Source organism: Pinus tabuliformis, chromosome 3_1, assembly GCF_031772625.1.
Source record: "Pinus tabuliformis cultivar Carrire ecotype Pingquan chromosome 3_1, CPIR1, whole genome shotgun sequence".
Taxonomy (NCBI): domain Eukaryota; kingdom Viridiplantae; phylum Streptophyta; class Pinopsida; order Pinales; family Pinaceae; genus Pinus; species Pinus tabuliformis.
The window spans coordinates 212,826,078-212,851,012 of record NC_142301.1 but is presented as its reverse complement, the minus strand read 5'-3'; the positions used below and the strand labels follow the sequence as shown (position 1 = coordinate 212,851,012).

General features: G+C 33.6%; 1 pseudogene; it reads right to left on the bottom strand.

Annotated features, from left to right (window-relative positions):
• LOC149186542 (exocyst complex component SEC15A pseudogene) lies at nt 1–24,935 on the bottom strand (annotated as a pseudogene).

Here is a 24,935-nt window from a genome sequence, read left to right as displayed (position 1 = left end):
TTAGTTGAAATCTTTCAATCTCCTTACTAATGTATCCATGGACCTTTTTCTGGAATTTTGCTTTAAACTCCTACCCCCAAGCTTCCAAATAGCCTTTCAGGTGCATCTCTGAATTTTCCAGAAATCATTGCAACCTTTCTATAATCAAAAGCATTGTAGTGTTTCTCCCTTATAACAAGGTTCACGAATTTCTCTGGTTGGTTGCTCAATAAAATATTAACCAGCTGTCGCACTTTTGCCAAGCAGTCGTTTAAAGTTGTAGCGCCGTGAATCTCACTCAATCCAATGTTTTGGAATTCTCCTCAACAAAGGACTCTAGCACTCTCAAATCATTATCAATACCCATTATAGCATTGGTATTGAATCTTTTGACATTGTCACTCATAAGTGTCACCATGAAGTAGTCTGATATGTGCTTCAACACTCCCCTTTCTACTTTCTCTAAAGCATCCAATGGTAATATTTGTTGTGATGTAGAAACCAATGTCTCCAAGTAAATTACCACCATATTTGGATACTCACTTCCATTTTGTGGAACTTTATCTAGGTTCCAATTGATGTTGTCAGTTACCAACATAAACTCATCCACCTTAGACTTAACTAGTCTCAACATCGCTTCATGTGCAGCATCTTGAGAGTTCTTTAAGATAATTTCAGCTAACAATGCAACATGCAGCCTTTCTACCACGCACGTAGGAATGCCAAAAAATTGGGTAGCATGCTGCATAAAAAAGTCACGAGCTCGCTCCAAAACTATCATATTGGCAACAATATGCATGGCATGAGATACCCCCAGCATGGAAATGTTGATCAATTTGAGTAAAGCCTCTTCATAACATTGACCAAAATATTATCTAGATACTTATTCACAAAAAAATAGAAGTCCATGTGACCTCCATAGGACAGATAGCTCACAAAATCCTCTATGAAAGACCTCACAATGCGACAACAATCAAGCACCATAGAAGAAAATAGTGCAATGTAAGTGAAAGAAGAAATGATATCTAATGTCTGCAAATGGAATGACAACACATTCATGTTGTACTCATACTCCTTTTTCATCACCATACGCTCATATTTTTTGTTATCAAGGGTGAATTCCTCATAATGAATTTTACATAAGTCCTCTATTTCAATCTCCTTTTTCTTGACAAAATATTTGAGTTGATGCAATAGAGATTCTGGTTTCCCAACCTCAAATTATTGTCTAATGATTGAAGCCAAATCCTCTCCATTACTGATGTAGAGGCTAAGGCCAATTCCTCCCCTTTGTCACCCCCATTCTCTACCATGCATATCCTCTTGGTTTTATTCTACATTTTATCGTATGTGCATAATCTTAATCCTCAAAAGGGTCAACTGGTCATTGATTCTAGTTCAAAAAATTCAATTGTTTCCCCATCAAAAGCCCAAACATCCCTCGCCCTCATATCTAAATGGGTTAATTAATCATCGATACCGGATCAAAAAATTCAATAACTTTCCATTAAAAACCCCAAACATCATTCCCTTTGTATTTGAATGGAAAATAGGGGAAAAACTCACAAAACAAGTATTCTTTCTTCATTATATATATTTCATTCAAGGTTTCAAACCTTGCATTAATGATTTTGTAATAGTTGAATGGAAAATAGATGAAAAAATCACAAAATAGGAATTCTTTCTTCATTATATATTTTTCATTCAAAGTTTCAAACCCTACATTAATGAGTTTGTAATGAACAAAACCACAAAGTGAGGTGAGAAAAATTAATTGTTACATGGATCTCCATTTGGGTAGATGGCTTTTTTACTAACCCAACAAGTTAGAATATCCCGTACACAAAATTTGAACCTGAAACCTGGTGCATCCACCTATTTTCTTTAAGCAGTGTTAGAGATTCCAACGACCACTCCCTTAAATACCCTTATTCCTCGCCTCTGTCGTTTACCTACCTGGCAACTTCCCACATTTGTTGGTCTGCAAGTTTGGTTAAGAATCCATGATCATTGTGGTTGCTTGGCAAATCAAATAATTTTGATGCTAAATACTACGGCTTAAGAAAACACAACACTAATTTTTGGAGGGACAATCATGATTTCCAACTAACCCACGAAGGAATGGAATGGAAAATCTAGTATTTGTTGTTGTTTTCTCTTTGATATTGAATTGGAATGTCACACTCTAGGTCACAAATTTTCTGTCGTGTATCTATTTTACAAATTAGTGGATTTAGATGATTATTTAATTATGTGATTCTTGAAAAAATGGCCCCATTTTGTTGTGTTATTTGGTTATCAAATTCATTTTGTTGCATTATTTGGTTATAAATTTGATAATAAATGGTATATTATAATATTATAGTGTTATTTCATTATAAATTTCATAAGAAATTGTATATTATATTATTATACTATAAATTATTTATTTAGATATATCACACAAGGTTATAGGTTCAACTTCAAATTGGCATAGTATGTATATCTACATAAATTTTAAAGGTTAAACTATCTTTGTTTTAGGAATAAATGGATTTTATATAACAATTTGGTTTGTGGCTTAACTGTAACCTTAAAATTAGATTATTATTATTAATTAATTAATTATATAAAGTTTTTTAAGGATTGACTTAAATTTATAAGTTTGAAAGGATTAAGTTAATTTTGTAACTTTATGAGTTAATTTTTTAGTAGACATATTTTTTTATTTGACCATAAATTTACTAAGAAATTCGTATAAATTCCAAACGTCAACGAAGTTTTAGCATGATTCAAGATGTGTGTATAGTTGGATGTCATATCCTCTAGCCACCCCATGCAAAGGCACATGATTGTTCTTTTATCATGATTCAAAATATTTATATAGTTGAATGTCATGTCCTCTAACCACCCTAGGCAAAGGCATGCGATTGTTCTTCTAACTCCAACACTTCAAACTTCCAAATTTCCATTGTACTTGGTTCTTAATTCTGTAATTAAGAAACTTTTATACCAATTAATAATTATTCTCTGCATATAAACAAATATGCAAGCTTGGCATCGGTTATCAACATGTGTAGTTAAGGTATAACTAACAAAAACATATTATGCATCGCATTTACCATAATAACAACATAAAATACTAAATACAAATTACACATACTAAAGCACATTAAGGTATTCATAAAGATGAAAATACATATCTTTGTGAAATCATTATCTGGTTTCTAACTAAGGGTGTTCTTCCCAATCTTAGACATAGTTATTCTATAACTCTCAACAACATGCCACCGACTGCAATTTTGCCTGGTAAGTAACGCACCCCCTACCATCATTAATTTTGTCTTACTCATGGGGCATCTAAGCAGTTTATCTACCCCTTCTCATGAATATTTATACTCTTAAGATGTGTCTCCTTTGTTTTTCTTAATGCTGAGTCATGACATAAGAATCCTCTCACTCTCTCCCTTAAATATCTAAATTGTGCCCCTTCATAAACACTTGAATCCCTACTCGATTCTCAAGAATTAACCTCCATCTTTTCAAACCCTCACCCATCATATCTTTTGCAAGGGTTTCTACTTTGAATCTAACCCACATTTCATCGGCTAAGTTTCATTTTGATTTCCCAACTATGAAGCATGAAATTGTATGAGTTTACTGGTCAAATCGTGTGAGTTTATTGATAAAATGGTATGAGTTTATTGATGAAATTGTATAAGTCTATTTGATGAAATCGTATGTGTTCAGTTGGCTTAAATAATATAATTCGTTTGGGGGAAATCATATATGTTTATTGGTCGAATTCATATGGTCCATTAGTTGAAATCCTAATTGAATCATATAGCTCATTACATAGCACAATCAATACTTGATTTTTTTATTTATAGAGAATACTCATTTCCACTAAATCACAAATCGTGATTCCAGTGTATACTTAGAGCCTCAATAATCTATAAATGTGATTGGTGACTCGCCTAGGCATCTTCCTTCTCTTAAGTTGCAAATCGCATTTACAAGCCTTAATGATGTGAAGATCTAGATATGTGACTGGACTAGGCATCCTCCCTTTCTCAAAGTCACAAATTACATTCTCAAACAGCAATGATACTAGGATTTGTGTCTACATCTTGAGTAAAATTCCTTTATTCCTCAAGTCACAAATTGCACTTCTAGTCCTCATTGACAGTGGAATTTGGATTTGCGAATGACATAGAATTTAAATATGCGACTTTCCTATAAACATGATCTGAAACTATCCTATCTTGTCCATTACTAATGCAATATGCAACCTAACCCTGTTGTCTCAAAATTACAACCTAAACCACTAAATTTTTTCTTTCCAGACTTGCAATAAGTAATCTAACATTTTATGTCTACACTGAATATTTCTGAGATGTTAGGTACAATTAATTTGGATTGCCTCATCATATCTTGTTCTTCTGGAGAAATGGTTCCAACAATCATAAGAGGATCTGACAGAAGTTTTGGTAGCATGGAAAGAAACATAGAAGGAGTTGTGGACAACCCTCCTAAATTGACACTATATGGTGATATTGCTTGTTATATTGACAAGACAACAAAACTTACTTGGGGTGAAATCTACTCAAAGTTCTCTAGGAAGTATATTCCATAGGATGAGGAATATTTTTAGGTTTACATTAATGTGAAGAAATCTTTGTTGCACACAGTTGCCACACACCCCCTAGTCTTCCCTCATGCAGAGACTTTAGAATGGAATATTCAATGTACATATGAGGAAAAAATTTATAATCAAAAGTGATCAAGGAGAATTAGTGGCATCATTCATAGTAGTCGATATAGAAAATTATTAAAAGCTTCCCAATCCTCAAGAGACTTTCAATACCATGTGGTTTGCTAGCTTTGATGGATCAACTAAAGATGTATTGATGTCCTGGTAGTAAGGGCCAAGTAATTTTAGGCACAAATCAAATGGGATTTATAAGATTAAATCACACATGAAGGTTTATCAAATGCTAGCGGTTATGATAAGCAGGCTTTATTGAAAATCAAGCAAAGAGACCTTTCAGGAGAGTTGGGTTTGATTAATTCATGCATGCACCACTAAAGGAACAACCTTCAATTGGTAAAACATGTTCACATCAAATAGATCTAATTTCCATGCAACAAAGAATCCATTAGAAGGGTAGCAGTTGAAATTCTATATGGAATCTTACCTATTGAATGTCATGTGTGCAAAATGTGACTTTGAAGGGTTGGGTTTAAAATGGATTTTTGATCAAGAACAACCTGTGCACATTTATTTTAAGAGTTTGTGGAATACTGGATATAGGGGAATGCATGAGAAGATAGTTGAATATTTCATCTCTCCCATGTATCATATACTCTTTTGTGTAGAGCCTCCATGCATGTCCAACAGAGCCAAAGCTTCTCTACATGATATTGTGGATTGATTTCCCCTTGTCGATTGAACTTTAATTAAAGTATGAAATGCATACAAACCTCCACATGCTCTGCCTACATTTATTACAAACAAAGTTGTGTCACAAGAGGTAGCTTACCAACTCACTATAGGATTGTACAAGACCTTGGTCAAAGAAAAGATAGCTTTGTGGCCTATCTTCCCACTTGATATTGGAACCTACTCCCTCAATAATTTCAAAATAGTAGAAGCAGATGTCAAAGAATTACAATCATTTAGATTTGGCAAAATGAATTTCCATAGATCTGATCCAAGAGGCATCGCCATGGGACATTGAAAATTTATTGGATATAATTGGATATATACTTCAGCCACTGAAGGGGAGGAGGAAAAGGTGAAATTTTTTTGACAATTGTTATAAGGCACTGAAATTAGTTTTGAAAGTTGAACAAGGGTAGAAGTCATAGCATGAAACTCAAGAGAGCTTGAGATTGGAAGCAAGAGTAGTTAATCTTAAAGGAAAACAAGGGAAAGAAAAATAATCAAAGGCATAACATGTTAGAAATTAATTAATGGAGCAATGAAATACACAAAATATTGTAGAAACATAAATAAAGAAATGCATAGAACAAGAGAGACACATATATACATGGTTCACCCAATTTGGGCTACGTCCACAAAGAAACAACTAGTCCTTCCTTTTATATTATCTAGCAAAATGAAGAGATACAACCTAGGCACGAACAAGGCATCACAAGGGAAGAAGAGGAAGTAGTATTGGATCTCAAGAGACTCACTTGTGATCAACTTAAGTGTAAAATCAAACAGGAAAGTCATAGATGTTGGGCCAAGGATCCAAGAAAATCCATATCAGTCACTATAGAAAGAGAGATAATGATGGACACTACGATGAATCCTAGAGTAATAACCTCTTCTAGAACTACCTTTGTAGCTGCCACAGAGAGGCACATAGATTGATTGTCAAAGGAGGTCAAAGATATAAAAGAAAATTTGGCCATTTCTTAGCAAAAGAATCTCTAGTTACAAAATGAGAACCAAACTTTTTTTATCACACACTCTCGAGGTGAGGGTTTGTAGGCATCTATTCTTGAAGAAGTTAAGGTGTTAGAGTAAGCTATGGGTCTTGTCTATAATGAAATTTTGGTCATACATCAAGTAATGGCTCCATTTCCCAACATGCTAAGGGAGTTAAAAAAAGAGGAATGTTAATTAAATTATCATCCTCAAGATTTGATCTCATATATGAGTGGAGCATGAAATACCCTAATGCACCTAAAGAACTACCTATGAAAAAATAAATAATAGATGAAAAATATAAAGTAGGTGTCACGATCAAAATTTCAATTGTTAGATATATTGTCATTGATGTCAAAGTGTGAGAGAGATTATTTGTGATATTACCATTGATGTAAGGACAAGGCATGGTTGAACAAGGAGTGATTATGAAAGTGAAAAAAAAATGTTGTCTTTAACTGCTCAAACTACCATTAATATTGATTCATTGTATGAAGGATTTGAGTGTGTGAGTGAGGAGTTCAACATAAGTGTGCAATGTGATCAAAGTCTTGTAGCCTTTCGAGAGCTAGGAAAACTAGACTCTACTCATGAATTCCTTGATAGACTAAGGAAAGTTGATATGTTTCCAATAATTGCACATGAGCGTGCATTGCTTCTAATCCACAAATTTTTGAACAAGTCTTGCGTTGTGACCTGGAAGTCATGGTTATATATATATATATATATATATATATATATATATATATATATATATATATATAGATATATATATATATATATATATATATATATATATATATTATATATATATATATATATATATATATATATAGATATATATATATATATATCTATATATATATATATATATATATATATATATATATATATATATATATATATATATATATCTATATATATATATATATATATATATATATATATATATATATATATATATATATATATATATATATATATATTCTCTAACCAAATAATATTCCTTCGAGACATATTTACCATAAAAGACCCTTAACAAATTTGACTGGAAATAACCTGAGGCTATCTAAATTTAGGGAAATAGTGGCCCTGTCATCTTAAAATAAATCTAAATAAATTATGATAGGTCAGCCTATCTAGGCTCATGTCGGCCCACCAATAGGCGTGTTTGTTCAAGTATTGAATGAATATAAATAAAGTGACTCCTCCTTCATTTTCTCATTGAATTCAATCAAGGAAAACAAGATAAGAATGAATTCAAAGGGAATTACAAACCTCAGATCAGTGGAGATAAGAAACAACAAGGTCAACAATACATGGGTATCTCTCTTCAGGAATTTGGAGAATAATTTTTGAAAGAATATATTGCACAAATATTGACCAAGAAACATGAAATAAAGAGTTCGAACCTGAGGATTTACTACTAGATTACATTTTATCTTTTGGAACTATTATGCACTGGAAAATACCTTCGTTGTTGCCTCTCGAAACAAAAGTTTCTAACCTCTTTGAATAAAGGACACGTCCATATCAAACTAGGAATCTCGACCATCTTGGAAGCAGAAGACTCGACGATGTCAGAGTAACCATTTTGAAGAAAAAATACAGATCCGAAGTATTTTGTGGGTAAAAAAAATTGAAGTTACTGTGACATATTCCTAAGACAGATTCGAAGTATACTCCTAAGACAAATCCTTTCTATGAAATATTTTAGAGGTATAGTCTGAGATATCTAGCCCGGGATCCTTATAAAGAGAAGTCTATAACCTGAAGAGTGAAGGCCAAGGTAATATGTTTTGATCAAGACAAGATCTTTTGAGGTTTGACGATGATATAGTCTTGGATTTTTGTAGGATGAAATTCAACCTTCTTTGCATATCGTAACCTAGTTTCTCAAGGTAGACATGTTGTGGATAAAGGGAAGAGGTTGGACTTAACACCATGTCATAAAAGGGCATATTTCTAGAAGAAGGGTTGATATTGTCAATATAGGATCTTGAAGTGATGTAAATATGGCTTGAGAAGAACTTTATGTACAGTTAAAGAAAACTTTTGATTAGTCCTTTGGATCTATATACCTCCTCCTGTGGAGAAAATTCTTGTCCCTATGCTAGGGAATATCTGTAATATCTTTGTCCGAGCTCCTTTAAGTAATTTAGAATAGGGAATATGTTTTTACTAAAGTGCACTTGGGAGCTAATTGAATACAATTATTAAACAAACTCGCAGTCATCGTTACAATAGACTTTAAAGAATAAGGAACTGTCTTTTGAAGAAGATCCTAAAAAGGTAAAGGAATGTTTTCATAGAGTAGATCTTTGAACAAGACCTTGAAGAGTGAAAAGTGTCTTTTGAAGCAGAGCTTTGGCTAGAACTCAAAGTGTGAAAAAACCAATTTTGAAGTAACTGTTGAATAAAACCCTAAAATTGTCTTTGAAGAGATCATAAGGTGGCCAGTGAAAGAAATTTTGGAGAAGATTACTGAAAAATGTTGAACACCTTTTGAAGATCCTTTGGAGCATATCATTTGGAGCCTTGAGATAATATCAGGTTAGATCCTAAATCTATAATTTAGGATTGGAGTCGTCATACAAGATTGGAGCCTTGTGAGAGACCAAGTTGGAGCCTAGATTTGTAATTGAGGATTGGAGTCCTCATTCAAGGTTGGAGCCTTGAAGGAGTTAAAGTTCTTGTTGTAAAAATTGAAGCTTGAATTTTTGTATAAGAGGATTGGAGTCCTCATTATTTTCATTAATGAAATTATTTTATTGCTCTACATCTTGTGTTCTGGCTTAACTAGTGATCTTAACTAGCATAATATAACAATTGCAAAGAAATACTACTTCACCCCCCCCCAGTATTTCCAACAATTGGTATCAAAGGAAGTACCTTCAATCACAACCTAACAGTTAGAAGGTAGATCCTAGGAACAAAAATGGAAAAGTCAAGGAAGAAATCATCCAAACCCTCTGAAGATATCTCCTCCTCAATCATGAAATCAAAAGTGAATTAGGTTCTCAAAGCTCCCTTGTTTAATGAAACAAATTGTGTATTATGGAGCTCCAAAATGCAGTTCTTTTTTATGGCTCTTGGTTGTGAAGTATGAGAATCAGTGGTTACTAGAAGGACAACTACAGAGGATTCAAAAGAATATAATGCAAAAGTTATGAAATAAATATTAGTTGCCTATCAGACTCTGTAAAAATTAAGATGGTTTAATGTTCTTCAGCAAAAATTCTTTCAGAAAAGATGCAAAAGCTTTATGCAAAGGAATTTTCCCTTGTGACAGCTAAGCCAAAACCAGAATGTGTTAAACAAGAAAATGATCAAGAGTCAAAGGAAATAGATGAACGAACCAAGAGCGTAAATACAATGAAGATGAAGAAACTTTTGAAGTAGAAGTTGAAATAGACCTTAAAGAAAAACTTATGTATTCTCTAGAAGAAATAATTAGATTGAAAAAAGGAAATCAAGAACTTAAGAAGCATGTATAAGACATTGAAGAAAAAAATCAAGACCTTGACCACACAAAGGAAGAAATTGTTCTCCTAAGGCTCCATGAAGAAGAAATATCTAAGGAATTTAGAAATATTGAAACAAAATTGCATTAGAAAAAGGAGATATGAACAAGAAGTCAACTCCATAAAAGTTAAAATAGAAGAAGAAAAGAAAGAAAAAGAATTAATGAAGACCCAAGTGATGAAAGAAAAGGAAGAATGTGAGAAACTTGAAGAAGAGATTGTCTCTTTGAGAAATGAATTTGACAAGCTATATAAGAATATGAAGAGGACACAAGCATTAGATAACATTGTTAGTTTCCAAAGGTCACCATTTGACAAATAATTTTTTGGCTATACATGTGAGACCTCATGAAAAGATGATGAAAGACCTAAGTCACCTAAAAGAAAAATCAAAGTAAAACTTGAGAGCCATATTATTCAGAGCTCTAGTCCCAGTGAAAGCAAGAAAAGGAATCAAGATGAGTCTAGAAGAACCACTTCACCAAGAAGCCATGTAGATGATTTCAAGGAATTCATACCCAATGGAGGAAACAATAATGATTGAAATTTTTTGAGGCTCCTCCAAGGTAGAGAAACTTCAAAAGGTCAAGAGAATGCTACTGATCTAGGTACATAATAATTTTATCTGGTTATTGTAATTCTTGCACCAATTTCAGTCATAAAGCTAGAGATTGTAAAGCATAGTACAAGGATGATAGGAAAGGTTATCATTAAAACCCTAGAAGGAATATTCCAAGTAGACAAGATAGAATCCCCAATAGCATTTCAACTACTCTAATATTCAGGTTCAATGTATAATATTATCAATGTCACAATTTTGGACACATGGCGCGAGATTGCAGAATTGGCATGAAATGTGTTCCTAAACAAATCAAAGAACAAAATTTATCTAAGAATCCTACCAAAGTTTGGAAAAGAAAACAAGAAGATACCCCCACTCTCTTTACACATTTGAAAGCTAAATATAGTTATGAATATACCATAACAAACAAAGAAAAAAAACAAAAGTCCTTGATTCAAGCAAATAAGACAAAAGCTCAAGGAAATAATGTATTTGCAGATGGAGAATATGAAGAAGCATAAGTAGGCATTACAAATAGGCTTACATTCAGGTCTTGTCTCAACAACTACTTTCAAAATTCTTTTTTTAGTGGGATCTTGATCAATATAGAGAAGCTATTATGCATAATAGTCATTTATGAACGAAAGGAAACTCAATAGGTTAAAATTTTCTATATATTGACTGATTATTTGTGATCATAAGTTTCCTATTGTGGGCCTATTAGTAAAAGTGGAAACAAAATTATTTTGGAAGCTAAATGTTCAGCTATCACTACAAAACCAAATCCTTACAAGATCCTTTATTCTTTTTAAATTAATCAATAAAACTGGCAAAATGCTATTGATTACATTTATAGTTTATTAAATTTTTTTCACATCTCCAACTTGCATACATTATGCAATGAAGATCAAGGCTTGTTATCTGATAACAATCATCTCCAATCAAATCCTAAGGTTGTAATGAATGTTGAAAAAGGAATTCTAAGTCAAAAACGTTAGTTCACGACATACATGCACTTCCATTTGACATTCCTTACTGAAATGAAAAAACATAACGAAATTGAAGAGTCCATTAGGAGAAAAGGAGCAGTTAACAATAGGGTTTAGAAAATGATAGAAGACATCACCCCTCTTGTTCCTTATTTAAGAGTTCAACTCTATCAACATTAGTCTCCTAAGGAAAGAAACCATGTTCCCATTTCTATCCATGACCAAAGAAAAAAAGTATGGAATACATTTTGTAGCTAGGACTCGGATATTGTGCTTTATCTTTGCCAAATGACTAATGTAGAAGAAGGCCTCATATTTTAGTTATTTGAATATTTGATTGAGATGTCAACAATAAAGGAATGAAAAAAGGTTTTTGGGTACATTGAAAACGAGTAGGATGTTCTTAGCAAAGCATTTCCAAGACATTTTGGGGTTTATAGGAATAATTTTGCAATCCTACTATAATGATTCATAGTCTTCCTAAGTGGCAGAGCTTCACTTCAAGTTTAGCAATTTTGTTGGATGTTTTAAAGATAAATTAACCACTTGGTGATCATGTTATAAGTGTAAATGTAGATGATATTGGTGAATAAGTTCAAGATCATCAAGCAGCTTCTAGTGACCTTAATGAAGATAGGGGGACAAACTGACAAAGGAAGTAAAATGCAGTTATAGAAGGAAAAAATATTGAAAGGAGAAGCAATATAAAGAAGAAATATGATAGGAGAAGAATTATTGACAGAAGGAGTAGCTGATAGTGCATCCCATTTTCCAATGATTTCAAAGGGGGAGTAAAATAAAAGAAGCACAGAAACAAAGGGAGTTGTGATAGGTGTATTGTCATTAATGAAAAAGGTGGAGATTGTTGGATAATATTGTCACTAATGTCAAAGCACGGGAGAGATTATATGAGATATTACCATTGATGTAAGGACAAGGCATGGTTGAACAAGGAGTTATTATGAAAGGGAAAAAGAGCATTCTCTTTAACTGCTCAGATTACCATTAGGAATGAATCATTGTATGAAGGATTTGAGTGTTCTAGTGAGGAGCTCAACATGAGTGTGCAATGAAAGAAAAGGCACAACCTTTCGAGAGCTAGGAAAACTAGACTCTACTCATGAATGCCTTGATAATCTAAGGATAATTGCTACGTTTCCAATAATTTCACATGAGCATGCACTGCTTCTAATCAACAAAAATTTGAACTAGTCCTGCGCTATGACCTAGAAAACATGCTTATATCAATTATATATAAATTTTTTCTAACCAAATAATATTCCTTGGAGACATATTTACCATAAAAGACACTTAATAAATGTGACTGGAAATAACCCTAGGTTGTCCAAATTTAGAGAAATAGTATCCTTGTAATCTTAAAATAAATCTAAACAAATGATGACAGGTCGACCTATCCAGGCTCATGTTGTCCCCCCAATAGACGTGTATGTTTAGGTATTGAATGAATATAAAATGACTCCTAATTCATTTTCTCACTGAATTCGACTAAGGAAAACAAAATAAGAATGCAGTCAAAGGGAAGTACAAAGTTTGGTTCAATGGAGATAAGAAGCAGCAAGGTGAAAACTAACAGGTATCTCTGTTCAGGCATTTGGAGTAATTTTTTAAGCAATAAATTATAAATCTCTTCACCAAGGTATATAAAATAAAGAGTTTGGACCTAAGGATTTACTACTAGATTATAGTTTATCTTTTGGAACTATCATACTCTGGAATAATACCTTGTTATGAAGCCAGCTCACAAAAATATAGAAAAGATATATCAATGACTTCAAAATCATCCTCTTCGAGGGGGTAACCTCCTTTACATTACACAAATGAAAAATTCTTGGATGATACAAATGACAAGACCTCCTTTCTATATATAGGAGTCTAAGGGGTCCCAATACAATCAGAGCCTACATAACAATAATATTCTTGGGGCACAACAATAATAGTAGTGGGATTCTATGGGGCATAATAATAAAAACATGGGGACTATATGGGCACAATAATACAATAAGGTAGTTGCACTAATAACAATAAGGGGTTAAACTAGTAGTATAGGGACCTAACATGCTCCTCTCCTTCAAAAAGTGTTTTCCTCAATGCTTGAGTAGTTCTTAATTCTTTTGTATAAAATTCTCATCCTCTCATGTGGAATCTTCAGTGGTTAAGTTATTCCACATGATGAGACACTCTAAAATTGATTTATTACGTCGCTATCGATTTCTTGTTTTTGTGACTGATTTAGGTTCTAATACGATTTTTCCTTCCTTGTCAAGTTCTATAAATATTGTTTGAACTCGGATCTTCTCACCTATAACCTTCTTTAAGCATGAAACTAATGTACTAATAATATTGCAGAATATGAAGCATTAGTACAAGGATTGTATAAAACGATAAATATTGGTATCTTCAGGTCTTTGGTGATTCTGAAATTGTTATAAAACAAGTCAGGAACAATATTCATTATGTTTCAAACCACGTTAGACATTATCAATCCTTAATTCAAAAACTTACCTCACATTTTGTGGCATTCAATATTTCCCCAATACCAATAATACAGAATGCCAGTGCTAATCTTTTGGCCAACGTTGCATCCAAATTAATCCCTTCTGAAGATTTTAGTCTAGACAGATTTTCTATAGAATTGATTTTTCGCCCATCCATTCCCAATAATGTCACCAATTGGTGAGTATTCAATGATGATAGAGATATCCTAGATTTTTTAACATCCGAAGAATCCTATATTGACTAAGTAATTGATGAGGTCAAACATGATTCTCAATTGAATGAATCAAAAGATAAAAATTCTCTACCAAAACATGTAGTTAAGCTTGAGGATCTTTATGATCTTAAAGACAAATTTAAAAAGGTCAACAACTACAAACTTCAAAGCTCAACTTTGAGATTTGAATTAGTTAACCTAGAATCTGATACAAAACTCCAAAACATTAACTTAGGTATTGGTCTCTTATCTGAAGAAATAAATGCAGTTATTCATCTGTTGAAAAAATATAGAGATATCTTTGCTTAGAATTATCAAGATCTGAAAAAATATGATGCCTCCATCTTTCAAGATATCATCCAAATGGTACCAAATGTTAAACCCATTCAACAAAAAATTAGAAAGATACATCCGAATTTGGAAACTCGGATTAAGAGAAAGTTGAATAAACTTTTAAAAGCTAAAATCATCTTTCCAGTAAGACATTCTAAATGGGTTTCCAATCTTGTACCGTTTAGAAATAGAAATGCTGATATTCGCATTTTTATTGATTTCAGGAATCTAAATAAGGCATGTGAAAAGGACAATTTTCCTCTCCCATCAAAGGAACAAGTTATGCAATCAGTTGTTGGTTTTGAATTAATTTCCTTTTTAGATGGATTTTCAGGATACAATTATATCCTTGTTCATCCAGAAGACGGCTTAAAAACTACATTTAGAACAAAGTGGGGGAACATATGCATATCATAAGATGCCTTTTGGATTAATGAATGTAGGAGATACGTTCCATAGAGCTATGGACATTTCTTTCAAAGGATTGATTAATAAAATTGTTGTGGTATATGTTGATGATATTACCATATATTCAAAGAAGAGAAATAATCATTTGCATGATTTAAAGTAGATCTTTGAAAGGTGTAGAAGATATGGAATTTCTCTAAACCCCAAGAAATCATTTTTTTCTCTGAGTGATTGTAAACTCCTTGGTTTTATTGTATCTAGACATGGAATTTGTATTAATCCAAAAAGAATTAAAGCCATTTATGAAATTCCATTACCTCATACCAAAATATCAATGTAGTCTTTTCTTGGCCAAATCAATTTTGTTAAAATATTTTTCCTTGAATTTTCTCAAATTGTCTTACCATTACAAACAATGATAAAAAAATATTCAGATTTTAAATGGGGTGATCATGAAAGATCTGCATTTAAAGCAATCAAACAAGTTGTTATTGATGCTCCTTCTCTATCAACCCCCAATTTTTCTAATCAATTTATTTTGTATACTTTTGCCTTTGAGTTATCATATGAAGTAGTCTTAACACAACCAAATGAACAAAAAGTCGAAGCTCCTATAGCTTTTTTCAGCTCAAATTTTCAAGGAGCTGAATTAAATTATTCAGGAGTAGAAAAGAAAGCCTTTGCAGTTTACAAAGCTATCAAGTATTTTAGACCTTTTCTTCTAAAAACTCATGTTAAAGTTATTGTTCCTTTCTTAGCAGTCATGCAATTACTTATTCAAAAGGAGTTAGGAGAAAAGAGAGCCAACTGGGTGACTTCATTATACGAATATGATCTAGAAATCAAACTCGCTAAAATTGTAAAAGGTCAAGGTTTTTGCAGGTTAGTCACAGGAATGAATGATACATCAATGGATGAAGAAACAGGTAATATTGAACAAATCACAAAGGTACTCCCTGTTGGTACTCAATCTCAATATGCTGACTTAATCATTTATTTAAAAAATGGTTATGCTCCACTTTAAATGGATGTTAAGAAAAAGAGAGCCTTGAGGTTGAGATCTAATCAATATCAACTCATCAACGATGTATTATTTAGAAAAAAATATGATTCTGTTTTATTAAGATGTTTAGAAAAAACTGAAGAAAAAAAGGTCTTATAGGAAATGCATGATGGACCAGCAGGTGGACATGATAGTGGAGATACAACGGCTCACAAAATTCTACATTCTGGATATTACTAGCCAAATTTATTCAAAGACACACACATGTATGTAAGAAGATGAAAAATTTGTCAAACCACTTCAAGAAGACAAAGGAGACCTTCCATGCCCTTGCAACCAATCAAAATCGAACAAAATTTTGAGCAATGGGAACTTGATATAATAGGTGAGATCGTTCCTCATACTTCCAAACAACATAGGTAAATTTTGATTGCAATAGATTATTTTACAAAATGGGTAGAGGCAATATCCCTGAAGCTAGCCAATTCTGAGAATATTATTGAATTCATTGATTAATTTATTATTACTAGGTTTGGTACCCCTCATGCTCTTATTTTTTACAATGCTTCTTATTTTTCTAGAAATGCAATGACTAAATTTGCTTTAAAGAAAGGATTTAAACTTAGATATTCCGCAAATTATTACCCTCAGGGAAATGACTTAGCATAATCCACAAATAAAAATCTTATAAGGATCATCAAACAAACTATCAACCAAAATCAAAAGAACTAGTACAAATATTTAATATTTGCTTTATGGGCTGATATAATAACCAAGAAAACCTCAATAGGTACTTCTCCTTTTCATTTGGTATATGGGAAAGAAGCTATTCTACCTCCAAATATAGCTATCCCTTCATCAACCCTGGTTCAATTTATTGAAGAACAACCTTCTTCCGCTTTGCAATTACGAATGTCTCAAATCCTAAAGCTAGAAGAAGAAAGAAATAAAGCTAAGCTAGTCCATGCTCACCATCAACAATTGGTCAAAGCTTCATTTGATGTCAATTCAGTCAAAGATAAAAATTTTGAAATCAGAGACTTAGTTTTGAAATGGGATAAAGTGCATGAGGACAAAGGAAAACATACAAAATTTCAAAAACTTTGGCTTGGTCCCTTTCAGATTTTTGAGAAGATAGGTCCATCAACCTTCATTTTGCAAGATTTACAAGGGAAGAAGGAAATTCTTCCTGTTAATGGACTTATACTCAAAAAATATTTTTCTTGAAGGAACGTAAGTTCTTTTGTACACTATGTAAATATTTTTATATATCATTTCCTTTTGTTATTAAAAGTACTATACTTTTGAAAAACACATTGGAAGTTTCTCTTTATTTTTTAATTGTTAAATTTATTTAAGGAACAATTTAGAAAGAAAAACTTTAAGTTGGAATCTAATTATTGAATCTATTTTAAAGTTTTGAAACAACATAATCATTTAGTTATGAAATCTTTTGTTTTGAAACTCTTTAAAAAATCTATTTGTTGTGAATTGGCTTTGAAAAGTTATCTTTATAAAAGTAGAAACATCTATGAAGTCTTTAGCATATTTTACTTAAAGAGGCCATCCAAGACTCGTAAAGAGTAAATGAAACCTCTCCATCCATTTATTTAAAAAAAATTCAAAGTGTAATTCAAAAATATAAAAAACTTAAAAGTTAAGAGGTCTCATCACGAGCTTGCTTACCATGATCAGAGGAAACTAATAAAATTGAGATTATCATTATTTTTTGTATTCAGGCTTATGTGATCGATAATCAAACGAATATAGTGGCTCTTAGTCACTAGACTTTGAGACAAGAGATCTCATCAGGAGTCGGCTTGTTCAATTTTGTTACAACTTGTGAATGGAATTATCATTTTCTAGCTACCAAACCAGGATAATGACTTTAATGTAAAAAAATAATAAAAAAGAAAAAAGGATCTTCATTTCCTCTAAAGAATGTTACTATAATATGGGTGGGATACTGGTTCATTTTGGTTAAATGGTAACCATGTCGAGGCTATGAATTCCTACTCGCAGCAATGGCTCTACCAATGACTTATAAGTTTATTCAATACACTAAGCTTCTAATATTTTTTACTTTATCTTTTCAACCTATTAGCTACTGATTTACACAAAAAATATTTTCATCTATCACAAACCTTGATAATTTTTACAATGAGACGAATTATTTCATTTCAAAGTTATCTAAATCGATCTAGATTTCAATTGTTTGTAAGCTTTCTAAAAAAAATTCTTGATAAAGGTTAACATTTTACAGATATTAATTGTTTCGTCCAGTGTGTCACCAATTGTTGTGGTACTCAATAACCCCACATTATCTTTAGACTTAGGAGAAAGAATAATGGAGACCCTTTAAAATTTTTAGGATAAAATCCTTCTTTTTTTAGATAAATAGGATAAGTTTTATTTTTACTCTTTAATTTTTTAATAAAACAAAAACGTCTATGAATAAGGTCATAAAACCTTTTAGCAATCCTTTTGCAGTTTTAAAAAACACGAATTACAAGTCTAAACCAATCTTGAAATTAATGAAAAGACTATAAAATAATAGGTCTTATTAAATAATACACATAGTATCAGCAATTTCAAAGAACAATTGCAAATCTAAAACTATGAAAAGCCAAAATGCGAACTTGTGAAATCGTGATAAGCCGATAAGCCAAATACAAACACCGATTGTGAAATTGCGAAATGTGAAATTGCGATATTGCGAAATGCGAAATTTCAATAGGTTGAATTGCTAAATGCTAAGCCGATATTGCCTCCCATCAAGAGCCGATATTGCATTCCGTCAATTGATGAATGTCGATATCACGATTTGCTAAATTCTGGTCTTTCGCAGATTGTTGAGCTATGTAATGTCTCCCAATACCACACCGATAAAATATTTTCCAATCTCATGAAAAGTGTCAGTATAATGTGAAAAAATGTTTGGAAATTTAATGACCACTCTGTGTAGTTCTGATTTTGAGGTTTTTATTAACTGGTAATAAGTTTTAGTTAATTTGAAGGGATTTCCATATAGCTCACATTGAATTGATATGACCATTTTCATCCTTCGAATCTCTTGATGCTTATCTTGGTTGGTTTACTTGTAGGTAAATTCTAATAAAGAGAAGTTAAAGGACATGTCAAGAATAATCAAGGTAAGGAGGAAGTTCCTAACACAACAAGAACCAGTCTTTCCACCTGAAGAATTGTCTGAAATGTCTCCATTGTTTAAGGATACTACATGCACTCCAAACGTAGGTTCTGCGTCCCGAGAAGTGATATACAAACTATTCGAGGATGAAAATCCAAGAGTAATTGTGAAACAAACTGCTATTGTTGATGATTCTCCTCGGAGTAACGACAATGCATGGAATGATGTGGCCAATTCATTTCATCATAGAATTGTTGCTCTCCCTAAAATCCTACCATACACAGATATGGTGAAATGGGTTGTCGACCAGTTGGACACTACAGACAAAACATTTATAACACTAAGGAAGGTAATTGTTGGGCCTTTTAAAGCTGAGGATTTAAGGAAAATGTATCATCTACCTCTGCCTCAGAAGAGGTATTATACACAATTCTTCCGAAAATTCATGCAAGAGAATCCGAACCTTGCAGACCTTATCAGAGAATGGAGAAGGAACCTGAACAAACATAAGCAAGAGGACATGGGTATGTATTCATTATCATCCATTGTTCGACCTTTCTCTCATATTGTTGCTATGTTATGTCACCTCTATGGTTATCCAAATACACATAAATTCTCTGAAGAATGGGTGTCATTGATAGAAGCATCTACTGATGGATATATCATGGATTGGATGACTATATTATCCAAAAATTTGACCACCCAAATTCACAATTATAGACAAAAGCACAATGTTCTCTAAAGAACAACTCCTCCTTTCTTTTTGAGTGCCTATGTCATGGACGCAATTTGTTTCTCTTATGATTTTCCATCTCTTGGATGGAAATGGACAGACCAATTTCCTAGCCCTATTTATGTTTATCTTGATATCCTTTGGGAATCGAAATACCATGCTCACTTCTACAAATTATGTCATGAAGTCATGTTCCCCATACATCAAGGAGTCTTTGGTCGAAAATCCCTTATACTTACTACAGAAGCCAATAAAGACCTAAAGCCTATAGGAAAGTGGTTTGGGGAAGAATCATTTACCTACATTCGTGTTTTTGGTAGCCTTGCCCATCCTCATGTTTTTCCCCTTTTGTCCCAGATAAGTTGTTGGCCAAAGAAGTCGCTTATCAAATAGTTGGTAAGGGCTTAACTAAAGTACTTAAATATGCCAAGAAATTCACCTGGCCATGTTTTCCTATTTCTTGTGCTATATATGCCTAAGAAAATTCCAAGCATTCTTCAATTGAGATTGACCAATTAAGAGCCTTTAATTTTCCAACCATATTAAATAGACCATATGACCTGCAAGGTGTAGCAAAATATGTTACAACATAGGTGTTGTGTTGTATTAATCACCTTTAATTGACTAAGATTGCAACCATTTAATTGTCGACCCAGGGTAGGTCTATTTATTTCAAAGGAGTCTACACTATCTGTGTTGATACACCACATCCAAGGATGAAAATGGAAAATAGTAGAGAATGCCACTGAATCAATTGCAGAAATTAACATTCATGCAAAAATAAAAAAAACACTCTATAGGAATAGAATCACACTTTGTTTCTACCAGAATAAAGGCACGCCACACACTGTACTAATAAAAACACCATGTGGTCAACTACCATACTTCTAACCAAATCTATGTAACAACGTATCATAAATATGGAATTGAAGCAGATCTATTCTACAAATTATACAGCGACAGTAAAAACCATGCATATACTAAAAGAAAGAAATAATAATATACAAGTACTCTACCATTGTAGTCCCTGCTAAAGAGGAGGGCCCTTCCTCCCTACTAGGGCACAGGAATGAACATGAACTTAGTTAAGAATTAAACTCGGAACAGTAACATCATCACCTCAATGTCTTGATATTAAAAATAATTAAGAATTACAGGATCAAAGTAGCAATGCTCTCCGTGGCATCCCCCGTGCCCGAGGGATTGAGTTTCTCTTATAGAAATTACATACCCAAAAATGAGGAACATATCAATAATGAGAATCTTACAATTCTCATGTTGATCAATAAAATAGAAATTGTTATAATAATTTCCTAAATACAAGTTATGTTCAAATACATTAGTTGGAATCATAACTTCTTAGATATGTCACCTTATAAATAGATAATGAGTAATCCTCCAACAGTTATCGCATGGAATAGTACCCACAGCCTAATAACTTTGGTGTAACAACACCCGGAGTATAACAACAACAATTTGTAATAACAACGGGGTGTAATAGCAAAGTCTATGACAACAATGTGTTGTAACATCAAAGTTTGTGACAACACAAAGTGTAACAACAATCTGTTTCATCATGCTCATAGATCAATTGACACAATTGTTCATTTCATAACCTTTTTGTCACGGGTAGCACCTGAAAAAGAGGAAAGGAACCAAAAGACTTCTCCGACGTTTTCCCCAGTTAGACATAAAAAGGAATATTGCATCATTATATCTAGAAAAAATGGAAAAATAACATGATGGAAAAATATGTTGTTCATAAAAAAGAAAGAGGCGGATAATATGCATAGTTCTATAGGTTCAGAGGGAAAAGGGTAAAAAACATGGAAAGAAAGTATAGAAGATAGGTACAAAAGATACACCCAACATCTCCCCCCAACTGAAGCAATTGCATGTCCTTATGCAAAACCTCAGTTGCCACTGTTATATCTCTGATGCAAATATGTAAAGTTATAAGCACTGGTAGTGTCTTCATTAGCACACCTGTATCCCTAAGTAGCCATCAACTGTCATGGCCAAGACTCCTCTTCATAATCACACAAGTGGTAATAGGACTAGTATTCCTACACTGGAAACCAAATCAGAGGGTATCTGAACCTAAGCCCGATCCAGAAGGCTCCTAGTGTTTTCACCACCTGGGCATATTCTGGTACTCGTGTAACAACGGTCACAAAATTCTGGAACCCGAAAGGATCCCCTTCTTGTAATCCAACACTGCTAGATTTTGTGTGCTTGAGGCACCCTGTTAGTGCTCAGATTTTCATTTGTTCATAAAGATTAAGGAAAAATCCCACAAACCTCCTTCTGTAGGCAGGTTTCCTACTCCCTAACGTCCAAAGTACTTAAGAATAATTTGAACTCACATCTCAATTGAGTGGCCATTCCTGGTTCTTCCCTAATCCATAATGCTACTTTTTCCTCATTAGTTTCAGCCGACTTCATGGCTAAGTGACATTCAATTTGATTTTTCATAAGAGAAATAAAGGCATGCAACTGCAAATCCCCCATGTAAGAGAAAATAGTTGCCACCATCTTTATACTAGCATATTCATAAATCATATTATGTAAAAAAAACTCACAGAGTAAGATTTGTTCATCAAAGTTACAGGCACAAAAAAATTCTAGGAAAGCGCGGGTAGAAGTACCCAGATATGGTTTGTTTTCAAGAACTGCTCTTAATTGAAATAAATAATATCATTCCCATCGGAAAAATGGATATAATGGGGAAGGCCTCTTGCACCCTAAAAGGTTCAGGGCAAGCTCATAAAGCTTTTTCTTATCGTCTATTAGGTCTAGAACCTGTCACTATAGTAGTTGGAGTTGTTCTTCTTTCTTCTTCATAGCTTCTTTACTTCTCCATTCTTCCCATCCTTTCACAATCTCCTTCTCTTCCCACTTCTCCCAAAGTGAATTCATCATTTTCAAATGTTCCCTAAGTGAGATCGCTCCTTCTTGCAAAGTGAGTACCTGTTATTTCCATTTTTGTAATTATGATATCAATAAAACTCTTTCTGAATACCATCCTTCATCAGGACCTTGTGTTCTCTCACATGAAATATAAACTGAAGGTATAAAAACCTTCTGAGGGTGGAGCCACTTCATTTCAGCTATTGGTTCTTGTGTCACAGCAACGCCATTAATGGGTTCTTGTGTAACAACTTCTTCTTTTTCTCCTTGGTTAGCTTTTGCTTCCACTCCTAGTTATTGTGTAACAACAGTGTCATCCACAAGTTCTTGTGTATCATATTCCAAGTTAATCTTTGTGGGATGCTCCATTTCAGCTATTGGTTCTTGTGTATCAGCAACTTCTTCAAAGGGTTCTTGTGTGTCAACTTCCCAGGACTCAGTTTGTGTTTCCCTAGAAAAGGTGCTCACTGCACAGACTCTGTACCCTGTTGCTGCTAGTTCTTTAGCATAGGCCATGCACACAAGACCTAAGACATTTTCCTCCCTAACCCTGTTATGGCTTCCACCAAGGTATCTAACCCTAAGACCCTTTCTTCCACCTTACTCTCTACTAACTGTTGTCTTAACTTTTCATTTTCTCTCTCTAAGTTTTCAATTTTAAGCAACAAGAATTGGGTCTCGTCCTTGCCTGGTGAGGGGGTGATCTAGGTGGATATTGGTGGCCACCCACCTATTCCACTTGGACCCCCACCATTGTTTCTTTCAATTTTTCAGTTTCCTTATTTGTAGCACAACTTACTATTTTTGGCAGTTTTTTGGGTCCTAAACTTCTGGAGCCGTTTTGAGGCCCTAAACGATGTTTTTTTGGGAAAACTGGAACCAACATGGATCATAGATTGATGTTGGTCATTAAAAAGTTGTAGTCCTCGGATAGATCTTTCTAGCGAGGTATTTTGCATGTCAAACAGAGGTCGTATGCCAAAGTTACAACCCCAAGAAGTTGATGTACTACTTTATCCAAACGGGGCCCATAGTTTGGCGCTTCATCTCCTAGGGTGGTTTTTGTATGTTTAGGGTTTTCCATTGTTTCTCAATAATAAATAGGCCTTTGAGGCTCATTTTAACACAGTTCAGAGGCATGTAGTTGCCACATCTCTTCTGAGAGATAAGCTACCACCGTCTGACTAGTCTTGTTTCCATTATGTTTGTAAGCATATTTCAGTATTTGATATTAATGAAAGGAAGTGTTATTTCTATTGCATCTCTGTATTTATGGTTATATCTGTAATTTGTTGCATTCCTGTTTAAATCTGGATCAGCAGGGTCCCTCTGGCCAAGCCTACTCTTCTTCTTTTTGCTTTGTCACTTCCTCGCTCTTCTCATATGTGGATGGGGGTTTTGGACATCCACTAACCTTCACTCTCTTCTTCGGCTGCTTATCACCTATCGGATTGTCAACTTGTCTCTTTTAACCCCTTACTTTCGAAGGCTGGGCCTATTCCTAAGTTTCCTCTGGAGCTTCCTCAGAAGTATCGACTTGCTTTCTTTAGGAAGTTCTAGCCTTCTTCCTCATGAACTCATCCCAACTCTTTCCCTGTTGACTCAGGGCATCTAACAAAATTAGCTTAATAAGATTGTGGTTTGTGATTCAACGGATGTGCAACTACTTTCACCACCGCAGCCATATGCCCGATGTTCCCGAGTAGAGAATACCGTAGGTTTATCATCTATTGATGTTGGAGGTGATTCAATAACAAGAGTGATAATTAAATACATTTGTCTCCCTTCCCTCACAGGTGATGTACTTAATGAGGTAAAAGGAAACATCTTCCCATGGATGGGGAAGCGATAACCTATTAATTCATCTTATTTTCTTTTTCAATTGTTCTTCCCCTTGGAGAAAGTCCTCCTTCAAAGAGGGGTAATTGATACTTTTGTTGAACCACCTCTTTCCTTCTGTTGGAAATGTTGTCACAGGAGTAATTACCTCCTCTGTGACTTCCAGTTGCAACCCCCTGAACTTCATTTCATGCTCGTTCAAATTCTTGGCAAATTCCATAGCAATTGCTTCATCTAATCCCTCTAGCCTTTGGAAAAATCCAAACTAACCTGAATCCTTGAAGATTTGGCATGCTTCAGGACAATTTTCCAATGCCTTGGTTGACTCTGGTTCATGTCGAACTCCTTGCCCACCCAT